Consider the following 7,939-nt stretch of genomic DNA (forward strand, 5'->3'; position numbering starts at 1 on the left):
TTTGCCTTGGTTCCATTAGCATGCTATGCTTATGGCTTTGAATTTAAATGGTGAGTATGATTGTCTCAGGCCTTATTGAGGCAGGTGGATGATCAAATGGGAGTTTTCTTAAGGGTACCTAAGTGAGTTAAAATAAGCTGGAGTCTAATATTATTTTTGTTCCCCTTCTACATTTGATAAGCTTAGTTTGAGGCTTATAGACTAATATTTTGAGAGACTTAAAAACTACTTTCTAGGGTAAATATTTTCTAGGACATTAACCCACTGTTGGTACTGGTTAATTAGTTTCCCAGATTTGTTATCAAGAAGTAAAGTCCTGAAATAATAGAGAAGTAGGTGAGATGTAGAATAAATAAGTGGGGCAACAAAATCTTGATCATTTAGATTGTTCTTCATGGTCAGTGTGTTTGGGCAGGTCACCAAACTGTGGGACCCTAGTATGACAAAGTGAAAGAGTTAGTTGCCCAGATATGTTCAACTCTGCTACCCCATAGACTGTAAACCTCCAGGCTGCTCTGCCCATGAAATTCTCCAGGCAAGGATACTGGAGTGGGTAGCCATTCCTTTCTCCAGGGGATTTTCCTGACTCAGGGATTGAACCCAGATCTCCTGCATGGCTGGCAGATTTTTTGCAGTCTGAGCCACCATGGAAGCCCAAGTTAGGTTAAAAAGGTGAAAGCTAATGTGACTTTATTAAGGCCACACATATGAAAAATCCTTTAGAAAGATTAACTAAGGTGCTTGGAAAAATTGTTAATATATTCTTTTTAATTCAAAAATCATAATAAACTTATTTTAAATAGGGAATATAGGGAGCTAAAAAAGGATTTGGTACCTTGACCGATTTCCTAGTTTACCAGTGGGGTAAGATACCATGTATGTGACTGAAGCAGGAATGTAATTTTGAGTATCTTACTCTAAACAACAACAGCAACTTGAAGTTCATGGTGAATCTGGTGTGGTCTCATCAATGACTGGGTTATCCTCTTACTTTTCATTATTAAATCAGAATTACATTTATTCTAATTGTCACCATTTAGCTAATATACGGTGAATATAACAGATGGAAAGTTTTACTCCTGTTGTTTTGATTAGGGATAGTTATATATTAGATTACAACAGCTAATAAGTATACAAAGTATTTGGCTCACTGTATTATAACTGTTTAAGAATTGTTCATCTGAAAAGAATCAAGGAGCTGGTAGTGTTTATGGAGAGGATACCCATGAAAATGGTGGCAGTACCAAGATTTTTCATGGACTTAATCCCAGAAGTCTGAGATAAAATTGAGCCAACACACAAAAAATAAAATACTAGGTGTTAGCAAAAAATGAAGAAATGAGGCCTCCCACTATTACCGGGAATGTATATTTTTAAGACCAATTCAGAAGGCAATTTAGCAATATGACATAAAGTTAACAATGTTATAATATATAACAAACAATAAATATCTTATATGTAAAACTTTCACGTATAAACACAAGAAGGCATGTACCAGAACAATAATGCTTAGTGATTCATTTTTTTTATAATACTAGAACTATAAACAACCTCACATTCATCTATGGGAACATGGAATAATACCTTAGAGTATTACTATAATATTACTGTAAATGGAATATTACTGTAGGGGAGCTAAAAGTTTTCCTTGACCATCTTAGACTTCCTAGCTGGGTCTGAAAATTAAACTGATAAAGACAGACTAATAAAAGAAAAGCTTACATATTTATTTAATATAGTTTTCACTTGACATAGGAACCTACACAAGGAAACAAAGCGTCAAAGAAATGGTGAGTATGGCATACTTGGTGAAGAGCTGACAGTCATAGAGAAATATGATAGGTCAAAGAACATGAGGCAGGTGGAATAAACTGGGGGGAAACTTAGTAAAGCCTTAAAGTTTGTTCAGATTCTGCTCAACACCTTGTCTTTGGAGAAAAAGATGCTCCTTTTCTCCAGGAATCAGAAGGTTTCAGGGGAAGGAGGGGAAGTCAGAGTGACCTTCCTGCCTCTGCTATTTTCTCAAACTCCTTCAGCTTAAAATATTCAATATGCCAAGGTGTCATATTTTGGAGTAGTGTGTACCAACCCCAGTTGATATTAATTACAGTTACTGCTACTAACATAGATAAAACTCAAAAATGAAATATTAAGAGCCAGGCGTACACTGGGAGTTCAGTTTGGTGCTCTGAGATGACCTAGATGGGTGGGGTAGAGGAGGGAAGGGGGGAGGTATAAGAGGGAGGGGATATACATATGCATACAGTTGATTCACTTCGTTGTACAGCAGAAACTAACATGGTATTGTAACACAATTATACTTCAGTAAAAAAAAGAACAAGTGTAAAATTTTACATGCAATATAATACTATTCAAAAAGGTAACAAAAACTGCAAACCACATATGTAAGTTTTTGAATACCTCACTATCTACTGAGCGTGTAGAGTATAATATGTATCAAAATGGTTATGGTTTTAACATATACAGGGTCAGTTTCTATAGATTTAGTACATTCTCTGATTTCCTCTCTGTACAGAAACTGGTAAGGGTCCAGGAGACCTTCAGTCATTACCAACAAACAAAAACCTTTCTTTTAAGAGCACTGACCTTTGGATAGTGAAATTGAAGGAGAAAGGGCATGAAATGATACAGGTGAAGAGGACAAAAAGGAACTTCAACTCTTTGTAATGTTCAGCTTCTTAAAAAAATCAGAAACAATTGTTTCCTAATTTAATCTTTAATGACCCCTAATGTTGACTATAATGCTTTTTTTATATCACTTTATTCTTACTCGAATGCCTGAAATAGCCCACAATAAAATCAAAAGTCCAATAACAAGAGAAACAACAAAAAAGACAAAACTTTCATAAAGGAAGATGAGGATTTAGGGAAGTGAAGACAGTTCTCTGTTCCCACTGTATTCAGTTCACAGTACATCCTGTGCACTGGGCGGGCTAGGAAAACCTGGTCTTTTGATTCTGAATACAAAACATGATTTACAAAAGCAAAGCTCTTAATTGCTTCCTCCACTCTGTTAGGAACCCAAATTATCAAAGCATACCTGACCCTGGAAGGTGAGATTGCATTTAAGAACAGGTGGACTAAATTTTACTTGTTAGAGTTTTAAATTATTCACTGTTTTCAAATAGTAAGAATTCAACCATTCCACCTAAGGTGGATAGAAATAGAATGTTAACTAAAAAGTAGATGTTTCTCTACATTATGGAAGGGAGGGAGTTACCTAACACAGGAAAAATCCTTCATTGGAGCTTTCTCACTCCTTTCTCTGTAGTAAGATAGGCAGAACTAGTGAGCTGCAAATGTCTTTATAGTCACTGATTATTAGAGACTCAAGAGAGATTTAGAATTCCTAATTAAATTTTAGATCACAGACTACAGCTGATGCCCATGAAAATAATTTTCTTAAAGAGACTATTTGGCAAACCCTCAACGGATAACTATTTCTTCAGGGACTTAAAAAGAAAGCCTTTGTGTGGATCACAACAAATTGTGGAAAATTCTTAAAGAGATGGGAATACTAGACCACCTTACTGGCTCCTGAGAAACTTGTATGCAGGTCAAGAAGCAACACATAGAAGTGGACATAGAACAACTGGTTCAAAAATGGGACAGGAGTAAGACAAGGCTATATATTGTCAGCCTGTTTATTTAACTTTTATGCAGATATATCATGCAAAATGCTGGGCTGGATGAATAACAAGCTTGATCAAAATTGCCAAGAGAAGTATCAACAAATTCAGATATGCAGATGATACCACCCTAATGTTAGAAAGCAAAGAGAAACTAAAGAGCCTCTTGATGAGGGTGAAAGAGGAGAGTGAAAAGCTAGCTTAAAATCCAACATTCAAAAAACTAAGATCTAGACATCCAGTCCCATCATTTCACAGCAAATAGAAGGGGAAAAAGTAGAAATAGTGACAAATTTTATTTTCTTGGGCTCCAAAATCATTGTAGACAGTGACTGCAGCCATGAAATTAAAAGACATTTGCTCCTTGGAAGAAAAACTATGCCAAATCTAGACAATACATTAAAAAGCAGGGACAATCCTTTGTTGACAAAGGTCCATATAGTCAAAGTTAGGGTTTTTCCAGTAGTCATGTATGAATGTGAGAGTTGGACCATCAAGAAGGCTGAGCACCAAAGAACTGATGCTTTTGAACTGTGCTGTTGGAGAAGACTCTTGAGAGTCCCTTGAACTGCAAGAATATCAAACCAGTCACTCCTAAAGGAAATTAACCCTGAATATTCATTGGAAGAACTGATGCTAAAGCTGAAGCTCCAATACTTTGGCCACCTGATGTGAAGAGCTGACACACTGGAAAAGACCCTGATGTTGGGAAAGATTAAAAGCAAAAGGAGAAGGAGGCAGCAGAAGATGAGATGGTTAAATAGCATCACTGACTCAATGGACAAGAATTTGAGCAAACACTAGGAGATAGTGAAGGACAGGGAAGCCTGGCATGCTGCAGTCCATAGGGTTGCAGAGAGTCAGACATGACTTAACAACTGAACAACAGAAAAAAGAATCTTGGGATTCTGGACAGGATTCTAAACAGAAATAACCAATCTTTATAATTCTCAGTCTGAGATTTTTACTTGGTCATTCTATACAATGGCTGTATCTAAGGGCCATTTGGAAAATTTGGTTGTCTTTTGAAGACTTCCAAGTCAGTGGACTTTTGAATAATGTGGGGCACCAAACCCCTGCAGTCAAAGTCTGTGTATAATTTATAGTTGGCCCTCCATGTGTGCAGTTCCTCTATACCCAGGACTTTTCTGTATTCACACTTTCAAATTCTTGGATTGAACCAACCTTGGATCATGTAGTACTGTGGTATCTACTGTCAAAAAAATCCAAATATAAGTGGACTTGTGTAGTTCAAACCCATGTTGTTCAAGGTCAACTGAATATGCAACATTTCTTGAAGAGCAGCTTTGTTTTCACTTGCAGACAAGTTCTAAGAAAGAGGACGTATGAGTTAAATTCTGCTATTGTACATAAGGGGCTTCCCCCTTTCCCTCTTATGTACAGTAATCAGTCTGCCAATACAGGAAACTCAGGAGACTCAAGTTCTATACTTGAGTTGGGAAGATTTGCTGGAGGAGGAAATGGCAACCCACTCCAGTATTCTTGCCTGGAAAATTCCATAGACAGAGAAGCCTGGTGAGCAGACTATCATCCATGGGGTCACAAAGAGTCAGACACGACTGAGCACACATGCACGCTATTGTACACAAAGCACTGGCATGACTGGCAGTCAGTGTTATCACAGGAAGCCCTTAACACCAACGTGTACACTCTTTTCACCAGGTGCTTTATCTCAATATCATCCCCTGTACTCATCACTTCATTTGCTGTCTTACCATCTAAAATCGATGACCCATAGGTATCTATCTGCTTCCCATATCTCTCCTTTATGGGTCTGAGACATCTCCCAACTGTTAATCTGGCGTCTCATCTTGGATACTTCAAACAAATTTCAAACACAAAGTGTTTGGAATATGATCTTTCATCCCAAATGAGAGATTTGTTTAGTATACCCAATTTTATCAAATAGTAGCATCATTTATGTGACTGCTTAAGTCTGGTATATAGTTATCACCCATAAACTTCTCTTTCAAATCCTATTGATTTTAACTGTAAAATAGTACATAAATAGGGACTCCGCTGGTGGCTAAGACTTTGCCTTCTAATGCAGGGGATGCAGGTTAGACCTCTGGTCAGGAACCCCACATTCTGCAAAACAACTGAGCCTGTGTGCCACACCTAGAGAAAGCTTGTGCGCCGCAACAAAGACTCAGCACAGCTAAAATTAAAAAAATAATAATAATAACAAAGGTAGTTTAGAGGTAAATACTCCTTGTATGAAGATCCTGTTGGTTCTGTCTTCCAAAGAGTTCATACAAACCATCTGTTCTCTGTTCCCATCACCCATGCTGGTCCAGGGTCTGTCGTCTCTCTCACCTGGATAACCTCCATTACCTGCCATGTCCACATTTGCTTCCTTCCCATCTGCATCAAAATATATTTTCCACTAAAAGGTATGTGTGTGCTAAGTCACTTCTGCTGCTGCTGCTGCTGCTAAGTCGCTTCAGTCATGTCCCACTCTGTGCGACCCCAGAGACGGCAGCCCACCAGGCTCCCCCATCCCTGGGATTCTCCATGCAAGAGCACTAGAGTGGGTTGCCATTTCCTGCTCCAATGCATGAAAGTGAAGTGAAAGTGAAGTCGCTCAGTCATGTCCAACTCTTGGTGACCCCATGGACTGCAGCCTACCAGGATCTTCCGTCCATGGGATTTTCCAGGCAAGAGTACTGGAATGGGGTGCCATGCCCTTCTCCAGGGTGTCTTCCCAACCTAATGATCAAACCCATGTCTCTTAGGTCTCCTGCATTGGTAGGCGGGTTCTTCACCACTAACACCACCTGAAAAGCCCACTGAAAGGTAAACCAGGGAGTTAGGAAACTAGCTTGTTGTCTCAGGTCCACATCTCCAGGACTCTGTACTTGCATTATATTGTCATCCTTCCGTATGTGCCCTAAATTCCGAGAAACAATTTCACATGTATGCGTATGAATTTATTTTTAGCATCAGCAGCATTGTCTTTGTAATAACCTCGTAGTTCTCATAACCAACTATTTTAAGTTAAACAGTATATATTAAGAGAAAAATATCTGCTTTGTGTGTGTTTTATTTTAAAAAAAATCATTTCTCTTCCTTAAAACTTAAAAGTACCTCGTACCAGTCTCCACAGAGTTGTTGACAAGGCAATAAATAGATAGACTTGATTTTGATGACCTTCACTTGATTTTGCCTATTTTATCCTAAAGTAGGACCAGAGCATATGAAAGGTTACAATTCAGTAGTAAAGGAAAAGGGAATTGCATGCTGATTATTTCCAATGTGACAAGTTTTATACATATTATTTCATTTAATTTAAACAGCTTCTCGTATCTGTACTCCCATGCTCATAGCCGCATTATTCACAGTACCCAAGATATAGAAACAATCTAAGTGTCCATCACAGATAAATGAATAAACATGTGGTACACATATGTGATGGAATATTGTTGCACCATGAAAAAGAAGATACTCCTGCCAATTGCAAAGAGTTGGGTGAAACTTAACAATGATGTCGTAATTTCCAAGTACATACCTGACAATTCTGTGTGGAATTCAAAACAAGAAAATGTTTGGTGAAATTTGAGGGTATTATGCTAAGTGAAATAAGTCAGAGAGAGAATGACAAGTAATGAATAGTATCACTTATATGTGGAAATTTTTTGTAAAAAAAAATACCAAACTCATAGAAACAGAGGTTAGAAAATGGTTGCCAGGGGCAGGAGGTGGATGAAATAAGGAGGGGTATAAATTTTAGGTATAAGATCAGTAAGATCTTAGGATCTAATGTATAACATGGTCACTAGAGTTAATAACTTTGTTGTTCAGTTGCCAAGTTGGGTGCAACTCTTTGCAATCCCATGAACTGCAGTATTCTAGGCCTCCCTATCCCTCATCATCTCCTGGAGTTTGCCCAAGTTCATGTCCATTGAATCAGTGATGCCTTCCAGCCATCTTATCCTCTGCAGCCCTCTTTTCCTCCTGCCATCAGTCTTTCCCAGCATCAGGGTCTTTTCTAACAAGTCAGCTCTTCATATCAGGTAGCCAAAGTATTGGAGCTTCAGCTTCAGCATCAGTCCTTCCAATGAATATTCAGGGTTGATTTAGTGACCCTTGAAGGGCTGATAGCATTGTATTGTATTGTATAATTCAAATTTGCTTAGAGAGTTCTCATCAAAAAATAAAAAGGTAAATATGTGAAAAAAATAAACAGCTTCTGGGCTGTTAAGTATATATTTTAATCACTTCTACTTTATTGGTGGGGAAACTGACATTAACAGAGATTTAGTCATTTT

General features: G+C 38.0%; 1 non-coding gene across 1 annotated transcript; it reads left to right on the forward strand.

Annotated features, from left to right (window-relative positions):
• The first annotated feature begins 7,144 nt into the window (after window positions 1-7,144).
• On the forward strand, window positions 7,145-7,221 carry LOC138985050 (small nucleolar RNA SNORD121A). The gene has a single exon (XR_011462287.1). It is a non-coding gene; the product is annotated as a small nucleolar RNA SNORD121A (small nucleolar RNA).
• Window positions 7,222-7,939: the final 718 nt, after the last annotated feature.

The sequence above is a fragment of the Bos mutus genome, chromosome 2, assembly GCF_027580195.1.
Source record: "Bos mutus isolate GX-2022 chromosome 2, NWIPB_WYAK_1.1, whole genome shotgun sequence".
NCBI lineage: Eukaryota > Metazoa > Chordata > Mammalia > Artiodactyla > Bovidae > Bos > Bos mutus.